At 39.9% G+C, this 22007-nt stretch overlaps 1 pseudogene; it reads right to left on the reverse strand.

Moving 5' to 3' along the window:
• Nucleotides 1-1198: 1198 nt before the first annotated feature.
• Nucleotides 1199-13256, reverse strand: LOC148020327 (ubiquitin carboxyl-terminal hydrolase 6 pseudogene; annotated as a pseudogene).
• Between the last annotated feature and the right edge of the window lie 8751 nt (nt 13257-22007).

Genomic DNA, 22007 nt, shown 5'->3' on the forward strand with positions numbered 1-22007 from the left:
TTCTTGAAGATCAGGATCTACAGCTTGCAAGAAAAGCTCTACTTTCTCAACATCCAATGCTCTTTGTTCAATGGCATCAAGCTGACTATACCTCTCTTCAAATTCTCGTATCAATTCTGAAGCAGCTAGACCTTTGTTTGGCATGTAGACCCACTCTCGGAATGATCGCAGTGTAGCCATCCCAAAGTCCTCAAGAAAATACTCCTCTTTCAGGGCCTTCTTAAAATCTTGCCAATGCGAATTTTGAAGGAAAAGATCAGTCACTTTTGCCCTCAAGGCGGGTGTGACAAGGCGAAGGAAATATTTACTCATAATTCCTGTTGGTACTCCAAAAAATCCCATCTTGATCTCATACGTCTTCAAATAATCCAATACATTACGGCCATCAAATAGCTTCTTTTCATTCTCAACTGCTTCAATTACCTTAGTCGCGCTGATTGCATTCTCTTGCTTCGAATATAGTTGCCTTTGCTGAGACAAGTGTTGTTGATGCAACTGTTGCTCTGCTGCATACACAATTGTGTCTGCTGATTTTGAAGCTGCATATACATAGACATATTCTGCAAAATATGCTTTAGATCATCCGTAGAAGTACTTGAAGAAACAATCAATGATGGAGCTGAATTAGAGAACAAAGCAGGAATCGTAGAAGAGGCTGAAATTGATGCTGAAGTATCTCCCATCCTGAAATTTAAATGCGACGCTTTCACATCAGGTTCATCAAAGATGTTGAAGGGGTTTCGAAAGCAAAGTCGGGACCACAGAGGACCTTGACTAATTTCAGGATGGAAGATCAATCAAGTGAGATCACGATTCAATTTGAAAGAAGATCACCTCAATTTCGGATAATGGCCCTATAATCAACTTGTTCAAGCCTTTGGTCTCTTGAATGTGGTAAATAGACCTGAATGTATGCAATACTAGTTGCACTTCACCCGTTTGAATGCAATCTCATGGAGTAAGAATCGGACATGAACTACAGCAGCTCTCTCCTGAGGCCCTTGTAGATGCTTATGAAACATCAGAGCATAAGAGATCACAGGATGGCTCCAGCCTCTCTTGTACAAGAGTTAGAAATCAGGATTAGAACTGCCATTAGAAGTTGATCAAACATTGTGGAAAAGGATTATACATGGTTAGATGCTTTTATCAGACAGTGATGGCAGATAGTCACAACCACTCAGAATACACATCTCCATTAGCATCTGCTTGGTAAGCTTGTAAAGTTCAAATCTCTGTTTTTCACAAGGTTGTTGTATTGAAATTCAACACCATGGCCATATTTGTCCATCTTGAACATAACCTTCAGACATCCAAATGGTATCATGTCAGAGTCCTCTGTTATCACAATGTCCACAAGACCATTTATTGATAAGAAGGTCATCTATGCATTAGCCTCATATGGAGCTACAATATAATCAATCTTCTCATGCTGTAAATTCGGACTGTATCAGTGACTTGGTGTAAGAACTTCTTAGGCTAGGGTTTCAGCACAGTGCGACATCAGCAAATCATCCGGCAAATCATCCAGTTCCTCCGTAAAGGAATGGTTTTCATCCCTTACTTGCAGCTCTGCTCACGTACTTTAGCGATTTTTGTCAGAAGGTCCTTAATTGTGTGAATTTCGATTCATTGAGATTTCTTGGTTTTGTTGCCGGTGATGACTTTTGTTCACCTTGAGTGGTCCGGTCACAGCAAAAAGCTTGCTCAAAGTATCATAGTGTCATTGAAAGCACCTTGATGATGCGCATATTGTTGTTGTCTTATCCTTCGTCGTTGCTTCTCTCCTCCTCAAGCTCTCCTTAGCAATGCCAGGCACGGGACAGATTTCAACGCTAAAGAAAATTTTCATGGCCCCTTGTCGTCCTTGTCTTCACGTTTGTTAGGCTTCGTTGTTGTTGTTGTGGCATGCTTCACAGTCTTGTTAGAGGCCCGAATTCCCATTTCTTTCTTCTCGTATCAAAAGCTTTGACGCCCCTCCTTTGTCGTATTTGGTGCTTCTCCCTCTCAAACCAGTGCCACCCCTTCATCCTCGTTCTTTGTCACCCTTTTAAAATCCTCAACAACAGGCAGACTAAGGAAAATCCTCACCAACAATGCACAACAGCGCAAGTAAGGTAAAGTGAACCTCCTTATGGCAAATAGGGCTCGTCCTGCTCTCACTGTTAATCCAATCAACAGCCTTCTTTGCAAATAATAGGATCATATGACTTTTCTTTCTCCCCTAGATTCGATTACACCCAAACATCTGCCGCTTGATCGCTTCCTTCCACATTAATCCCCCAAAAACAGGTTGAAAGCCTCCCCTTTCTTCTTCGATGGTGGCAGACTCCCCAATCGCAGAAAGCTGTTGCTTTTTTCTCTTTGTTGCTTTTTTTTCTTTCCCTCTTTGTTATACCTACTTTTGCATCATCCTTCTCCTTGAGAATCTAGCGTGGTTCCTTGAGCTTACTTTTTAGATCCTGAGAACAGAGATCCCAAAATATCCTGTAGCACAGGATATTCTACTTTCTGTAAAATTTTTGCTTTTTGATTAGACTCTCTCTTCCAGAAAAACCGAACAAAATGGATAGTCAGATACTTGTGCAAGTCACTGATCTCTGATTCTTTTGACATAAACAACACTTCTTCCTAAAGCTGATGATACTTTTTCCAGTTCTGACTTCATTGCTATTTTCAGCCCATCACGTAAATGGTTGACATCCTGTGAAATGTGGCATTTCAAAGAGTACACTCTCTCTTTTTCTGTTTCCTGCTCTCCACTCTCAGCACAAGCAATCTTGCTGGTTAATTCAATGCTGAAGAGCTCCTTGACAACTAATGAAGATAACCTGCCATCACCCGTAGGATGCAATTGCTGAGACAAAGTGTAAAGCAATTATGTCTAGCATTCTTCAGCATCTTGTTGCATGTATGCACCAATGTTTGTCTGCTGTGCAAATTGTGGATACTTTCCTCTCAGAATCATCCAAAACCGAATAGGAGCTACAACCCTGTGACTTGTATCAAGTTCATTAAATAATTCACGGGTAGCAAGTGTTAAAAGATGAGATGAAGGATCCAGTTCATTGGCACCTCCCCCGGAATATTTCTACAAGGCATCCTCAATTCAGGAATAGCATGCAAATGTTGTACAGTAGAGTTCATATATCAAGTGTTCCTCAAGTTAAGCAACCCTGTTGTATGACCCTTAACTTCTTGCACAACAGTATCACCACCTTTGCTATTATCTGCCCATGTAGAACAAAATGCAAACACAATGACTAAGTATCCACAAAGTAACAAATGTCACACACAACTTTTTGGTGGATTTCACACCTCGGATGCACAGCAGTACGACAACGGCATGGACTGTTGCCCTCTCAAACTTTGCTTCCATGGTCGGGTCTTCTTCTTCGCACAATTCCCTGTTGGCAATACAGGTGGTTCTTCCTCTGCCTCGGGTGGCGGCTCCTTGGCCACAGGAAGTTCCTTCGAAAGGAGCTTGATGTTGTCCTCCGCCAAGCTTGGGACATTGCCTTTTGAAATGATCAGGCTCGTTGCAGTGGAAACAACGGAGATTGCAGCCATTACCTTGGGTAGGGACAAAGTTATTGACATTATTGGTCCTTGCTTTCTTTCTTTGTCCCCGGTTTTGAACTTGAACTCTCTTGGCTTGGGGCCTATATGTTTCTTTGTTTTGATCATTATAAGACCAAGTCTTCTTACTTCTTGGCGTAGCCTGCACCTCCTGAATTATGGGCGCAGCTCGAATGAGTGCATCTTGAAGGTCTGTTGGGCACATAGATTAGAGGCGGGTATTCATTGGTGGGTTTAAACCGGCACAAAATTTCGACACTTGTTGTGTCATATCCATCTGTGGCACATACTTCAGAAGTTAGACGAATTTTGAGTAGTATGCGTCAAGAGTTAGAACCAGCTGTTTTAGCTCATAGAACTCATTCATTTTCTGTGTGCAATACGTAGGTGGTAAGTATCTTCCTTGCAGAGCTTTCTTCAACTTTTCCCAGGTAACAGATCCTTCCGAGATCCCTTGATCTCTGCACCATTCCTTCCATCAAAGCCTGGCGTCGCCGGTGAGCTTCAACTTGGCGCGAGCATTGCTTGGTTGGTGGGTGCAGTACCGGCCACTTCAAAGTAATCTTCCATGGACTCTATCCAAATCTCTCCATCAGCTTGGACCATCCTTCATTTTCCGTCAAATTCTGGCGGCTTGATCTGCTTGAGAAGAAACTTCTTCTCCTAAATCACGACCATACTTGATGTAGGGGACGGACTGGGAATCTGTACCTGGAGTTGTGCTTGGGTAGAGGATTCTTAACATTAACAACTCGCTAATCGTTATGATTATATTTTATACCCAATTCAGCTTTCAGCCAAGAAACCTAGCCACTTAACTTTTTATCAATTCTCATAGACAAGACAAACATTGATAAAAAGAAGTCTTATTTTATTCATATGGGCATAGCCCTTTTTTGGAGTACAATATTTCTTGGGATGGTAGAGCAACTGGTACATTTGTTTGGGGAGAATAAAGTTGTGTTACATTTAGCCATGAGAACTGGATAATAGTATGGTTTTGGGTCATGGATCTTCAGGAATTGATAAGTCATCAAAAGATTAGGGTATCCTTTCCTTTGGTACCCATTCTTCTCTTAGCATCCCAACACCTTGATCCTGTCGACGGGGATTATGCAGTTCACTTCCTTGTATACATATGAGTTTAGCTTGACCCTCTAACCTTCAACATGTAAAGTTGTGTTTACGTGAGCCTCAACAAAAATGAACAACTTACGATCTTCAGGTCCTCCAACCACTTGATTCTCTTTAGGTTGGTTCGAAGGTACGCAAACCGGTGGGCAGCTATGTAGCAGATTCTTGAGTCACCCATCCATCTCTGTTCCACGTACAAAGGCGATGGATTATAAATACAGTCTAGGATGTTCATCATATCAATCCTTTGTCGATAATCTGAGGAATGCATCGCCGTCATAAACATGACTTGGAACACTAAGAATCTGTTCCATGCTTCATAATTCTGCAAGACAACATCGAAAGTAAGGAAATGTTCTTAACAACAACATTTGCTTTACTTCTTCTTATTAAGATTTCTTCTAACGACAGATCCTTCGTTGGTTGGGTTCGATACCAACTGGGACATGTCCACCTGTTCCCTTCAAGACACGTTTTAGCAGTCCATTAGAAAGAGAGCCTAGAAAGCTTCGCCCGGCACTCCCATGGAATGTTACGTGGTTTGCGATGTAGAACTTTTCGCGTCTGCCACATAGCATCATGAAGCAGATGATAACATCAAATCCCATCAATGATTGACTCCATCTTTGAAATATTTTGCACATCAAATTCCTTCATGGAGCATATTATAATATTCTTAGCTAGGATGCAGGGAAATGAGATTTACATCAGTTTTGTTAGCTCAATAGAGCTAATTTACATATGTTCTTGGGTGTCCAAAGGGATGTAATTGAAAATTTTTGTCTACTTTTCCCTCAAGTGTGACATTTACATCCAACACTACTTCAATATGAATATCTAGTATGGATAATCTTTCATGATTTCTCTACTTGGTTTGATGATGAAGTTAGGGCTCTTATAAGTGCACTCAGGGGACAGCTCTAGAGAAATGCATATATACTTTGGCACCAAACATGAGATGCCCCCATAGTTCTTTGAGCCAAAACATACTAATAGCTCTGAGGTTGTCTTGTAGGTAAACTTTGGGACTTCCCCTTCTACATGTTACCTTGGAATTTGCAAAGGATCGCTCATCAAAGTGTTAAATAGACATATAAATGTCCTAATGATGGGGCTATAGTGCTCCTTCTTAGATTATCTATATGATGCAAGTAAGTGTTCAAAAATGTATGATATAACTTCACGCAAACATATAGAAACTCTTTTCTATGTACATTTCACATAAATTTGTACATATATTTTCCAACATATAATCAAAATCGTTTTGATGTGAATTTAACAATGTTACATCATGGATCTCATTCCTCATGCATTTAGCTAACATATGTTGGTTTTAGCCTAATTGCATATAAATTGAGTTGTTGCTCACATCTCTTCTCTAATTCTTTTGTACTATATCCCAACCAATGATGCAATAAAGGTACATTTCGATGCTTAGTTGTGACATTACATGATTTTTAATAGAAGATACATGAAGGGGATATAAAATGCCACATTTTTCTCCTTTTGAAATAACAAATGTTCTTTAAATAATTTTGATGATTGGCTTCCAAAAGTAGCAGAGTATTTCAAGTCATCCAACTAACCAATAGATATCCGGCTCTAAGTAAGCTTAAATATATGGCATATGTCCTAACGAGTAAACATAGATCCATTTTGAAAAGAAAATTGTACATGACCTACACCAACTATATCATAATACCTAGTCATTACTGAGATGGATTGATGCATGATTATTGTTGCCACTTGAACAAAACCACTTCTTATGAGGAGTCACATGAAAATTTGCACTAGAATGAGGAATCCAATCTTGATCACATGTATATGACATGTGGATTTAAAATAAGAGATTTTAAAACTATCATTTTAAATATTTTTTACATATAAAAGGGTGCCATGTAAATCGGTCATTTATAGATTGAATAAAGAAGGATTGTATTTTATTAAAAAAAACTCACAAATAATAATATTTATAAATATGCCTTGAATGTATGTGATATAGAGGATGCACGTATATTGAATCCATTGAGTCAGCATTTTTATTATCCTTCTCCTTATCCTTTTTCTCTCACTACAACAAAAAGGCTCCATAGACGCGCTTGTAGACGCAATATTTGAATTGTGAAAAAAAATTCGGGCGCGTTTATTAACGCGTCTATTTCCGCGTCTACAAAATCGCGTCTAAAAGCGCGCTTATGATGATCAGAGTTACACGCACACTTAGACGCGCCTATAGACGCGCATATAAATGCGCTACATAAATATATAATCATATTTATAAAAAAGTGGATATATTCATATTGTGCATCTATACACGCGTGTATCTACGCATCTAAAACTGTGTTTACTCTAAAAGTTTTTGACGAGAATAGACGCGCATTTATCCTGCAATTTAGACGCACTGATAGACGCGTAAAATAGATGTATAAAAAAAAAACCAGAGAGCATGTGGCTTTGCAAGCCACATGCTCTTTGGTTTTTTTCCCCCCATCAACATCAATTTATATGCTTAGGGAAAACAGAGAAAGATTATTTCGAAGATTGGATACTGAAAACAAAACAATGTATGTAGTACACGAAATTTCATATATATAGATGAAATGTTTTTACATTATGAGTTCTAGTGCTTATGACATCATGGTCGCAGCACTAGCTGAAAGTAATACATATCAAAAATGAAAATTACAAGCCAAGGGGAGGCATGTATGTATGGGGCTCCTCTATATCTCCTCAGAAGAGGCATCATCATCACTACCACCACCACTGCTTGTGCCCCTGCCGTTGCCGCCACCGCTACTGCTAGTCCCCCCTTCGCTATCCTCAACTGCATCAAGGTTCGCCTACACAAAGGATTAAGGTATATAAATACCATTACAAACAATAAATTAGAGTTATCTATACTTTTCATGTAAAAAATAAAACATACCTCTTCTGGTGGTGGAATCCTTATGGCGTGATTATATTGCTCCTTCGTGATGAGTCCCTCCTCGTAGAAATGCTGCCAAGTGGACGCCCGGTTATGACCTCGATGGTAGCCTACCTCTCTAGCAGTAGGCATCCTACCAACTATATGGAACTATAAAATAATTTGAACATACAATGTATTAAAACACACTACATAATGAAGTGAAACAAATTACAAAATTTATTTTTTAAAAAAAAATCAAATAATACTTACAAACTCAGCATTCCATGACTCCCTGCCACCCGATCCATAATGCGACGATCCCATGGTTGCCATCTGGATACGTCGCGCCTCTGCATGCTGGCGACTTGTCATTTTCTCCGTTGCTCTCTTCTTGGCCTCTTTCCACTCCTTGCGGTGGCAATTGGGTGGTTGGCCATATCCAGGGCGCCCCTGCTCTTGTCTCCAAAATGACTCCTTGGCGCGCGTCATAAGGTGAGACCTCTTGTTATGAAGCGCGTCTCTCACCTTTGACCGTCCCCAATCATCTGAGAATCGTGAATTCTCGGGATTAGGGTACCTTTTATGTACTGCCCGCAGTACCTCTTGCCACAAACCATTTTTTTGGTGCTTGAAGGGAATCATGCAATCTTTGTATGTGGCATGCACGACACTTCTCAAGTAGGATATCACTTCCCTCCCCTCAAAGTCATGCAAGATACCACCAACATCAGTGATAGAGTAGTACATTTGTGGAGGCTCACCTCTCTCATTTTCCGGTGAGGGTGATCGAGAGCCACCATCTAGGCAACCCCCACAAAGCCCTCGACCTCCTCGTCCTCCCACACCACTCTCCCTCCTCCCTCGATGTGCACTACCCTCTACCTCACTCGATACACGTGCCTCTGCAGATGTACGTGCTTTCGGCCGATACATGTACCTCAGTTGATCCCTGTGTAGGCAAAGATGTGATAGGTGTCCGAGACATCACACTGAAAACCTCATCTGCAGTGGGAGGGCGACCAAGGTAATTGGTTATCTCCCCCATGAATTGCTCCTTATTGAATGGGGTGCTGGAGGATCCAAGATTCCACATCTACACAAGAAAAATCATATTAGCCTGTGTAGATAAAACATATTACATACAACTACCTGCGTCTCTGTTTGTGTCTGTCAGTGCATGTATCCTCGCGTGTACACTGCAGAGCACACGCGCCCGCACACGCGCTCAAAGACGCACCCCCAGAGAAACATTTTTCGCATCTATATCTGCGTCTACACTAAGATGTAGATGCGCTCGGTCAGCTGATTTTAGCAGACGACCACCATTATTGATTTACAAAATGCAATACATAATGGAATCACAAATCTTAAATACACAGACAGATCAGAGAGAGGAAGAAAGAAACAAAGAGAGAGAGAGAGAGAGAGAGAGAGAGAGAGAGAGAGAGAGAGACTCACCTTGGGTGTTTGGTGTGGCGAGTGGTGGCGCTTCTTCCTTCTCCTTCTTCCTCTCCTTGGTAAGTTACCCTCCCTTGATGCTTGCTTACTTGCTTGCTGCTTCTTCTTGTTCTCCTCTCTCTTGTTCTCTCTTTCTTCCTCTCCTTGGCTTTCCTTTTTCCCTTCTTTTGTGTTTGAAATGAAAGAAGAGGTGAGTCATGAGGAGGTGAGGCACGAAGAGACTGCATATCGGCTAAACTCGAGCTTCAGAACCGCAAAAAACATAGGAAAGAAAAGGCGTAGTTTGAAAAGAAATGATTTAAGTATGATTTGAATTTTGACGTGTGCGTCTATTTTTGCGTATATAAGTGCGTCTATTTGCGCAGATATATAGTCGTAAAATTCGGGTCTATTTACATGCACGTTTACATGCGCTTATAGATGCTGTGATAGACGCGCCCGACTTTGCGCGTCTAACGTGTGCGTCTATGCCTCATTTCTGTTGTAGTGTCTCGCTTCCATGTGTAACAGTTCTTATTAATAGGGAGCATTCAATATCTCAGATGTGGATTTTGTATATTATCGTCTAAGGTCGTGGTTCTTACCCTTTTACTATTTTCTAACTCTATCTTCCTAGCTTTCCAGTGCATGATCATCTTTTCCTTGATCCATGGATTTTTTATGTTTCTCTTGAGCTAGTAAACTACCCAGGACATCGTTAAACTTCAATTCACCTGCTCTACTAGAGCTCAATTACTGATAGTTTTTTAAAGGGATCCCATGATGTAAGCAAGGAGCACAACAAAAGGTTACCTCAATCTTGTCTTTAAAATTCAACTTTTTAGTTTGATTTTGAGTAAATACAATGTTGAATTTAGTAAAGTGGGAAGCGATAGTAGAGTTTTTGTCCATCTACAACTCAAAAAGTATTTTCATAAGATACACCTTGTTGGATGCACTTTCTTTCTATGTCACATAGCTTCTTCCACAACCCATGCATAATGGTCCTATTCACTAATATAAAATACATAGATTTTTCCAAGTGTAGCCTGATAGTAGATTTCGTGAATGCATCGTGCTCTTACCAAACATCTTCAAACATATTTGCACATTTTTCATCTATGCTTCTTATGGGCCTTAACTCCTTTTGAATAAGAACATCTTGGATTTTCTTCTTCCACAAAGTAAAGTTAGTACTATCAAACTTCTTGATGCTATAGATTTCCTTGTCTATTATGAATGCTAAGTCCACTTTTACAAAATAGAAACTATTTTTTAAGTGATAGCAACTAAAGAGTCAAAAAATTGCAAAATTGAGAGAAGATAGAAAGTGAACCAATAATCAAGAATAATGTGTATATAACTATCCAAACATGTCAAAATCGTGTCCAAAATGGAGATCATGAAGATTTCTATTTGTGGTGCTAGAGGGACTCCCTACTACTCTAATACTAGTTATTGGAGCTACAAGGAAAATAAAGATTGAAAAGAGAGGGAGAGTGTGGCAAAGAGAGAGAGAGAGAGAGAGAGAGAGAGAGAGAGAGGAAGAGAGGGAGGGAAGGAGGGAAAGACATATTATGGCCTTTTATAGGCCATCATAATACCCTCTCTCCCATGCCACAACCTACCAGAACTACCATGATCAATATTCCTCCTACCCTATCTATTCTTTGATCATCCTACCCTCCATGAAAGCCAAAAACAACTAGAGAAGATGCTCAACATCCTCTTAAAATCATGTATCTACCCATCGAATCATATCATCTTCCCGATCATTACATTGTCTCCTTTTGTCATATTTTTGACCTCTAGACCATAGCTCCATATTGAAAGTTATAATATGTTAACATATTATTATAATATAAAGCACATTCCTATGCATTGTATTATACTTTTCATATCTATTAATATATCATTATTATATAAGACACATTCTTATGCATTGAGTTATGATTTGCATCATGCTTCTTCCTATGTGTTGACAAAACACCCCATTCTCATTGACAGTCTCTCTCCTTGATCCTACACTACCTTGGAAACATAAAATTATTGAGAATCTCCTTTCCTTACTAGCTACATGAGGTTCTTTCGATCCTTTCTAGTTTTGTTCTGTATTCCCAGACAAATCTTCCAGCTCATAAATAGTGGGGAAATCAAATATAGCATCTTTATGAAAGAAAACATAAGGAAATTGATATTAATATTATACTTACCTAAGATAACAAAGCTTGTAGCTAGAATCATAAAAGTTATTAACCAAAATTCAATTGTATTTTCTATAGCACAGCAAAACCAACATTAAGGTTACCATGATAGTAATACACTTATAACGAATGAAACATTGATAAGTTAAGCAAGCTGTATGCACATTGAATGCCTAGATCCAAAGAGAGAGTAAAACTTGATAGTTCATATAAACTTTCACACCAATCTATGATCTCATGGTAGTTGATAAAATGCTTTCCCTAAATAAGGTTGATGCACTCATAATCTACAAATACCTTAGGTATACATACTAAGATACTTGTACAAACACCTTTCACATGAAAAATATTCATATAAAAACTATTTGATATTCAAAATGTCATAAATTAATAGTGATATTTGAAATACTTTAAAATAATATCTAAATAGTATTTAAAAACACCGCAATGGAACAAAACACGTGGAAGTTTTAGTGATCTCTACCATCATGATACCCCAAGAGACTATGTAATCTTGAGCTTTTAGCTTTCACTATATCTAGCTCACTTGTTGGCTAGCAACTCCTAGTAACATACCCTTGCTAGAGGGATGATGGCATTGAATGGTTATCCTCCATATATGAGACCATATTCTCAAGGGGATAAAACCTTAGATTGTTGTCCCTTTAGGTGAAAACTTGGAAAGAAAACCTCAAATTGTCAAGGGGTCCAGCTAGACTTGAAAGAGACACACCCAAGGATTTTACACAAGTCCAAGTGTAGAGAAATAAGAGCTAGGAAAAGGAGCTACTAACTAACTATCTTAGAGTAAGTATGAAAGTGTTGTTTGAAATAAAAATTTTCCGAAGAAATCAAAGATATCTTCCACTGCATGACATTTGTCGCCACCAACAAAAAATTAGACAACGCACAACATTCCAATCATAGGAAGCCAACTTGTGCAATAGAAAATACCTTTCATTAATGACAGCTATCTATTGCACTACCAAATTACACATGCATAAAATACTAATCCATCCTTGGTTTCAAGTAAAGAAGTTGTATTCGAGAAATTGGCATCAGTATCATTGTGCATAGTGATATTTATGTGTGATAATAAATGGCCTAAAGCCACATGTCAATCCTAGGAAGAGGAGCCATGACACACGAGCACACGAGTGCAAATACATGAGGCGAATGCAAGATCCCCATTTGCAAACCCCTTTTCTGTAAATTTATTGTGCTTCACAATATCTTTTGCTTCATTCTATGGATCCAATTCACCTTAGGTCATCGTCCGTGTCAATATTTGAGTTCAAGTATGGCCCAATTGGCGCGAGCTAGTGATGGCAAGAAATACATGGGAACAGACGTGCCGTGCGCTCGCCTGCGTGCGTACACACACTCTCTCGCATGACTGGCTATACAATCTTCCAAAATGATTGCTTCAAAGCACGTAAGAAGCTTTGATTCAAAATAAGGGAACGGAATTCTACCAGTACTTGTAACCAGAGTTTAAGATTGACGAAACGCACGTACAATGTTTTCCGATATGGAATGTTACAATAACCATTGTGATCCGTTTTGGCTGCCATGGTACATTCAATAAGCATTAGAAGCTGCAATACAGCCAACAGAGTGCGGGCGGCAGCGGTCGACGAATGATCTGTTGTCGAGCAGGTGGGGCTGCTAGGTGCTTTGAAGTGGTAATATGATCGTCTAGAGCGGAGGAGAAAGAAGAAGAAGAATGATGACTAACATGGACTTTGTCGCCGGGGCCGTTAGCCTGTGACGAGGTGGTCCGACTATCAAGCTGCTGGACCTCCGTCTTGTGGCACATGTATGCGCCCAGCACGCATATCGAGACTGACGTCCCAAGCATTCCCAATATTTTGATCTGCTCCATTATAACTCGGTATATTGTCAAGGTCAGATGGCGATGACGATATTATTCCCCCGAGGCGCTGGAATGTTTTCTCTGAATGAGCTAAACGATCACAAAGCGCCGTCCTCATATGCTCATGATACCAATGCGCAGTCGGCGAGTCGGCCGCTCTTCTTTCATATTAGTTTAATAAGTCGAATAGCAACGATACTATGACAGTTGTGACTCCAACTATTACTCCAGGTTGAGTTTCCGTTGGCAGCTGGATACCAGGTAGACTGTCCATTGGCACCTCCACCTGCATATCTGGCTCAAGGAAATGTTTAATATCGGGGCATTCAGTCTAAAGCCAGCTGCACAGAACCCAATAAAGCATGGCTGGACGTGAATATATTGGTGCTGCCGTGGAGCAGCACAACACAATGATCCAACCTGCACACCCGCAATACTCGACTCACACTATATCCACGTGGACTAAGGTACCATTGGCTAACAAACGATGGTTTCTTTTGCAACACATTGATGGAACTTGCACACGTGGAATACTCGACCCTCTCTATATTCAACAAGACTAAGGCACCATTGGCTAAGAAACGATGGTTTCTTTTGGAGAGGATATAAATTGTTCTAAAGACAAGTGCACAAAACTCAACGAAGGAAAGGTATATTCAGTGAGGTATTTTGGACAAGACTAACTAGAGGCATTGTTAGGCATTTCTCAGCCGTAAGATACCGAGCTAAAGAAATGCCAAGGCTCTCATTGTAGAACCCAATAATATGGGATGATTGTGTGCTTATCTAGAGTTTCTATAGAAAATAAGAATAGTGTATACTGCATGACACATTACTCTGCATATGATGACAAAGCAAGTAGTAGGTCTTATCATGCCTAGGTCCATTACATGATGCTCAAAAAGGTGTACTCATGGGTGAAAGTACTGATGTGAAGAGTGTTAGACCCAGGACAAAAGGCAATAACAAAGTGGCTAAGGCTTATATACAACAACAAGACTTCAATTAGGCTCCATGTTGGGATATGACTAGGCTTAAAAGGAAGGCTTGTTTATGCAACAATAAGTATTAATAGGAAACATACCTTAGTATTAAGGTTAGAGGATAGGTAAAAAGAAGAGAAGATAAGATGCGGAGGTTTGATGCATGGAAAGAAGGTGAATTAAAAGCATAGCTATGGTAAAAAATAAAAGACTACATGGTGCAAAACGACGCAAATGTTCAATTAAAAAAATTTCCCCTGTTGTCGCTAAAAGTGTCGGTATAAGTGTTTGTACAAAACCATCGCTATATGCGTCGCCATTTTTGCCTCCTTTGCAACAAATATAGAGATAGTTTATGACATAAATTGCGACAGCAATAGCGATGCCGTCTGAGGGGTTTTTGTCGAAAGGTCGTATCCACTGAGGAGGATCAGAGATGGAAGGAAGTAGAGATAGGAGATGGAAGAGAAGAAAAAGAATAAACAAGAGGTAAACACGATAAAGACAAAGCTCAATGAATTGAATCAATATATATTGATAGAACTTGAAATCCTTTGTCTAGCACTACTCAAAAGCACTCTCCAAGCATTAGATCTCCTGCAGCTCTTTCATAAAACAAGAACGTGCATCCAAAAAAGTAGCTCCTTCTCTGCTGCTCGGAACCCAAATCTCATGGCCCCATTAGCTTCAGAAGGGGGGTAAAACCCTAGGACACCTAGTCAGGGAACTCCGGAATCGCTTCTTCTTCTTCTTCCAATTCAAAGTGCAGTTTTCAGCCTGTCAACAGCAATCATGACACACTCGATTTCACCCATCTGTTTTTTTAATGAAGAATCCAATAACTAGCTGAAAAAGCAACTTGCTTTTTGCATATTATCCTAATCTAGAAGCTTTTCTAGCTTTTTCAGATATTTACGATAAATAATTTTCAACATATCTAAAATAGGCTAAAATTGTCCAAAATCTAGTATTTTTGGACCATCTATGCCATGGACTCTAGCACTAATGACTTAGATCGCGTTGAATCTCTTAATTAATACGAAAGTCCGATGATGATGCACTCCATAGTTTTTCACACCATGTCCACGTAGTGGCACGACAACACATGCAAAGAAATTAGCGATGCTAATAGCGACGGTTATTGAAGGAAAAGATTTGTGGCAAGGCAGCTTGCTCCTGCCACATATAGCACCATGTGTTTGTATAATATGCTACTAATGAATTGCATGTTGGGTGCAAAAAGGTTATCAAGATGAGCGCAAAATATACTTGAACCCACAAGACTGATACATAGAATAAGTACATGAAACCATGGAGAGAGAGGAGAGCCGAAACTAACATGAAATTCTATCTATAATTATCAAAGATACAAATGATGATAAGTACATCTAAGGAAAAGTGCATGGAAGATGCTTACACAAATCACAAGAACAAAAAAGAAGAGGGTGTGTACTCCACAAATCTAAGCGGGAGCTATAGATCCTCGCCATCTGAAAGCTCGTCCCGACGCAAAGGAGCATCGAACGGACTCTTTAAAATGAACAACTACACATCGGCCCAACACACATAATGCATTTAAAAAATAATAATAACTATAGATAAGAAAGATGATTTACTTATTGGGCTGCCATGTGTGTACAATCTATCGATGAGTGAAGTGAGATCATGTCTCTCTGCATATCGAGTCCAAGCTGGTGGGATCGATATTTGTGATAGAGTGCTACAAAGAAAAAAAAATACAATTGTTAGTACAAGTGATATTGCAAATACGAAAGTGAAAAGAACAAAAGAAAAACTTACAAAGTCCTCTAGATAAGTCCTGTGGCTGCCACTACTCAGATGATGCACGATCCCTGCCTCCACTCGTGCCCTCGCTGCCTCCCCTTGTTATCGCCAACGTCTTAGATAATTTGTAGCCTCCTCCGTGAGTCTCCACCAATCATATACGTCTAGCCACTCATGCTTTGAGGTGCTACTCATGAGTGCCTTGCATGTGTTCGATCATCTATATGACATCTATGCATGTATACACCCCATCATTTACCCAGTGGAAAACCTCTCTACAGCAGTAGGTACTAAAAAATCGTCGTACAAGGATGACACTATATAGTCCTTGCTCCCCTCGGGTATATTCTTCCAATGGTGCATGACATTGCACTGAAAAACTTGTTGGCACAACTCTCTCATGCAAGACATCACCCTCCTCCCATTATCATTCAAGATCAAAGCACCTATCTTATCATCTACGAGATATCCATACCCCTCTAGGGTGTACGTCTAAGGTGTATTCTCTCCCACCTATGACTGCACTCCTAGGCATAACCAAGATACCCCTGTATATCTAGTGTACCCACACTGGTAGTATCTCTCGGAGTAGTACCCATAGGGGTACCACCTACAAACAGCAAAAGCAAGACTCACATGAGTAGATGTCCCCACAGGTGTGACAAATCCTAGAGATGACACGTATCCACTAGAATTATGAGATAGAGACATTGCATCGAGGCCTCCACAACATTCACCTAAACCACTCTCTCTGGAACTTATACAAGAGCAAGGAGTAGTATCCCTGTCTCGAGTCGATTGCGCGCTCGTAGCATTCACATCTCCACGTAACACTGCCGATTGCAGGCTCATAGCATTCACATCTCCACACAACACTGCCTTGAAACCACTTCTTTTCACCTTGTCTACTAGAAACTAAAGTATCACAGCATGGCAAAGTAAATCTCATGGAATGGCCAGTGATGTCTGAGATAGTTCTTGGTCTGCCATATCTCTGAATTGAGTCATCTGATCTGGAGACATATGTGTGAATATCTTTTGCAACTCCTCATCCCTCATCCCTTGACTCATCCTGCTCTCCAAATATCATAAAAGATAATGTGGATAGACAAAAAATGATGTCAATATAATTAATATAAAGATTTAAGTAAAGCACAATAATATAACTCTCAAAAAAATGATGCTACTTAAGATGATATTCTAAAGTATCCTTAAAAGCGATTCATCAATGAATTGAGTAGGCGAATGTAGTAAGTATGACCTAGCTTATGGTCCCTACCCCAGAAGTGTGTCAATTGAGCACACATGATAGGAATATATAGAGAGAACCTGGGATGCTATATATAGACACACTATATATATAGCCAACACGTGGGACGATATATATAGACAAACTATATATAGCTAACAGTCCCATGTCAATCTCCTAGCACAACTCCACGTACACGGGAAGGTCTATAGATAGGTCACCCTAGAAGGAGGAGACCACTTTGTTCTCAAATTAATTCATGGCCTCCTGTCTTTTTGTTATCATTACCAGAATCTATATGCTCTATATGCTTCAAGCCCTCTTCGACCTCCACCCTCCGTAATATCGACCCCTACACCTATATACTCTCCTTATCTACACTGGGAACATTGCTTTCATCATACACTCTCACACTCTGAGGAGCTGACGTCACAACATATAACCATTGAGGTTATCATGGATTTGGATAGAAAATTACATATTCAAAACCACACATAAGAGTAATTATGTTGTCATGAAATTTTTTTTGAAAAAAAATCAGGAACGTGTTTACAATGGGTTGACAAGACAAATGTGTCACACAGATTTTTCCATCTTTTCTCGAAATCTATTTCTCGAAATCCAAATGGACCTTGCCAAATAGTTGCCCTAGCTCATTCAATACCACTTTGAACCATTGTTTATCAAATATTATCATGGAGAAGCTACGGTAATCCACTGAGATAACACTTTCCAAGTTCTCAAAATACTACATCTTATGTATAACGGTGGTTGGATTTGTAGCTCATTGCCGGCTCTCTTGTTGAAACTTTGTCATGATACCACAATCCATTGTGGAGCGCATTTTTGTCGATGCGCTCAATGTAAAAATGTCACCCACGCAACTAGATGCACTATAGATTTTGTAATGTACATTGAAATGGTTATATTAGTTGTCACATATAAAATCTAGTTATGATAGCTTATAAAACATGCGTTCACCTTCGGACTACATCCCCTCAAGAATCCCAATCCTTTAGTAGAGACCTCCACCCCTTTGCAAGAAGCTACAATCAAATTTCCATATAACCATCTTAGAGGCATAAACCACGACATCTCGTCCATGCCCTCAGAATATGGAATCGGTCAATGGTGCATACTGCATCAAAATTTTGATTGCACTTCTTCTTGATCTTTCCTGGCCTACTCGTACATTGCGAGCCACATTGTCAGAACATTTGGGGTTAAAAGTCTACCACGGGGGTAAGAGACAGTAGGGTGAAGGGACATTCAAGGAGAGGAGTAGATGGAAGAGAAGGGGTTTAATGAAATAGAAGATGTAGAAGATTACTCACAAAGGTGAAGCTATCAATTTATTTCTGCATTATGAAAAGATAAATCTTTTGTAGACAAAAAGTACATAAAACAATAACTTCCTTTATGCTACTAAGATTGCCCATTCGATGCTTCCATTGGCTCGAAAAGGGGGGTGAAATTCCAAGACACTTGCCTTAATTTCTGCCAAATTACTCCTTCATCTCCTAGTTTGAAATGCAATTCAGTGCCTAAAAACTACGATCGTGCATCGCGCGATTTTGCCAAATATTTTTTTAACATAAATCCTCCCAAAATGGTTGAAAACTACCTGCTTTGTTTTACATGTCATCCTGTTGTAGAAGTTGTCTATAATTTTTTGGATTTTCACAAGAGATAATATCTAAAATATCAAAAATTGGTTTAACTTGTCTAAAAATCTAGTGTTTTTGAACCATCCACACTACAATCACTAACATTAATTACTAATATGGCATTGGCTCTCTAGATCAATAAGAAAGCCGAATGACAATGCATTCTAGAGTTTTTCACACTATGATCATATAACAACACGACAACGGGTCCATAGATGCATGATGCAAGATAAAAAATGATTCACTTTCTCCTCCATTGTAGCATTCATTCTTTTTTCTATCCCATTTCCAACCACCACCACATCCCAAGTCAGTCTATCATCGTCCTTTAGCGACCATAGTATACTGTTTTCTGAATCCACCATTGTTAGCCACTGTGAAATATGCACTAATGCCTCCGACACTAGCCAAACTTCAACCATGCTACCTTCTGGTAGCCGACCTTGTTGTCACATAAAGCCTTCCATGGTTTTTATGAAGTGTTCAAAGAAGAACATCCATTGCATATGGACAGGTCTCATAATCTCCACTTCATCTACAAGATGCACCAAGAGGTGGGTTTGTATCGTAAGCATGATGGTGGGCAGGTATTTCCTTGCACTAAATTCGACATAGGATGTCTGGATCTCCTTCTGTGGGATCCATTGCACTAAATTTGATAATCTGTAAATAGCATTGTGTATTTTTGGAGTGAGACATCCTGCGATCATGATCGATAGTACAAACTGCCACAGATGAAGAAGCATTACGAATATGGACTAGAAACCAAATAGAAAAATATGCATGCCACTTATAATTGAGGCCAGTACAAACTTGACATATCTTATACCAATCATGGGATTTTAGCTCTGATAGTTAGTTGTCTTTAGAAAAAGTGGATCTAAGGGAACGAATCAGCCATTGAGGTGTGGATAGATCTGATAATTTGCTTCACAATGTTCTCTTCTTTAGTGGACAGAACCCAAGGAGTGAGAGGTAGTTGCAAGAGACCATCAATACTCAATTGTGGCCAAAGCATCTCCATCTTACCTACCTCCTTCAAATCCATTTGGGCCTTGCAGTGTCTATCTTTCTTGTGATGTGGTCCCATAATAAGCTATCCAATTCTTGAAAATATATATGGGATCCAACAAGTGGTTGATCTTTAGTAAGTGGGTCCAATATGGAAACTCGTAGAAAACCAAGAACCGCATTCTGTTTGGATGTGACTCCGTATGGACCGTTTTCAACTCGTACTAACTTTGGCCTTTCATTCGTTCTAGAGGTCATCCAAGAAAACTTTCCCTCAGTTCATGCTTCTTCAGCGAGAAAGTGGCGTGCCCTTGATATACCATCTTTTTCATAGTTCATGACCTTCGGGAGTCTAACCACACAATGGACATGCATGATAACATGAGGTAGCTAGACATGTCCCAACACCCCTATTTAGTCAACAGAAACTTGAAGAGCTATGTTAGATATCACCAACAACGAGCACGCAAGCATACTCACTTGAGTATCCATCAAATCTCGGAAAGTCACGCATGGTCCCACATGAGAATGGCTCGTATGTTGGCAGACTATCGACCATTGCGCTTGCTCATATCTTCCACGGTGACCCCTTCCTTCCACAAAATCTTGAGCTCATCAACTAATGGATGCACTACAACAAAAAGGCCTCATACACGCACATTTAGATGCGATTTTTGAATATAGAGAAAAACTTACAGGCGCGTCTATCCACATGTCTATTTGCGCGTCTATAATCGCATGTATCAACGAATTTACACGCACAAATAGACGTGCGATAGATGCATATATATACGTGCATATAGACACGCTTTTAGACGCGCTTTTACAAGCACTGATAGACGCGAACGGAAAACAAAAAATGTAATTTTTTTAAAGAATATTTAATTTCCTTTTTTAATTTGAATTATGCAGCGCGTGTATAAGCACGTGTAGTCTGCATTATAGACGCACGAATAAATGCGAATTACCTGCAATTTAGACGCGCTGATAGACGCGCAAAATAGAACTAGAAAAAAAAACCAGAGAGTATGTGGTTGCAACCACATGCTCTCTGGTTTTTTTTTTCCCCTTCCCATACATTAGATTGTGTATTTGGGAAAAAGACAATGTATCTTACGGGCACGAGAATTGAAAGTAAAAGTCCATGTATTCATTATATATCAAAGCATTTACAAGGGAAGTTTTGAGTGCTTGCGACCTAAAGTGTGGCCGCAAGCAGTAGGCTCAAACAGATATCATAGATATACAAGAAAAGAAGGCCTCATGAGGAGGTATGGTGCTCCTCTATGAATCTGAAGAGGAAACATCCTCGCTAGTACCACCATGGCTACTAGCGTCGCTATCCCCCTCCTCGCTGTGCTCCACATCCGGGTTCGCCTACACACACAAAAGATCAGGGTTTCTTAAGGTGGAGAAAAAGTTATAATTAGTTATACTTTTAATAGGAAAGTAAGAAAAACATACCTCCTCTGGCTATCGAATCCTCATGGCCCGGTTGTATTGGTCCTCAGTGATGAGACCCTCCTCATAAAAGTGAAGCCATGTCGCTGCGCAGTTATGGCCTCGATGGTAACCTACCTCTCTAGGGGTAGGTGTCCTACCAACGATGGTAGTCTGCAAAACATTTAGAGATATACAAACAATTAGACATCACAATATATTAGACTAAAATATATAAAGAAATCAAAATATACTTACAAACTCTGCCTCCCACGACTCTCTGCCACCCGATCCGTAATGCGACGATCCCATTGTTTCCATTTGGATCCGTCGCGCCTCTGCGTGCTGGCGACTCTTCACTTTCTCAGCTGCTTTCTTCTTGGCTTTCTTCCACTCTACGCAGTGGCACATAGGTGGTTGGTTGTTGATGCCAAGAGGCATATTCCACGGTGGATTCCGTGAGGTTTTACGGTGGATTCCGTAAACTTAGATGACCGGGGCTCATACGCAAAGAGGATTCTTTGTGCGAGAAGTTGATGGGGACGCCTGTCCTTTTCGGGCGTTTCATTAATTTAGTGTGTACATGGGTGATTCCATAGCGGGTGATTCCGCAAAATGCATATTAAATTAATAAACGTTTATGAGTTTAGAGTGCGCACTCGTAATAAATTAAGGTTAGGATTTATTTCTAACCAGTTGATTTATTTATATAGCTGAAGACTGCTAGGTATTCA

This window comes from Lygodium microphyllum, chromosome 19, assembly GCF_053477565.2.
Source record: "Lygodium microphyllum isolate KBCC chromosome 19, Lygodium_microphyllum_v1.1.10, whole genome shotgun sequence".
In the NCBI taxonomy this organism is placed as follows: Eukaryota; Viridiplantae; Streptophyta; class Polypodiopsida; order Schizaeales; family Lygodiaceae; genus Lygodium; species Lygodium microphyllum.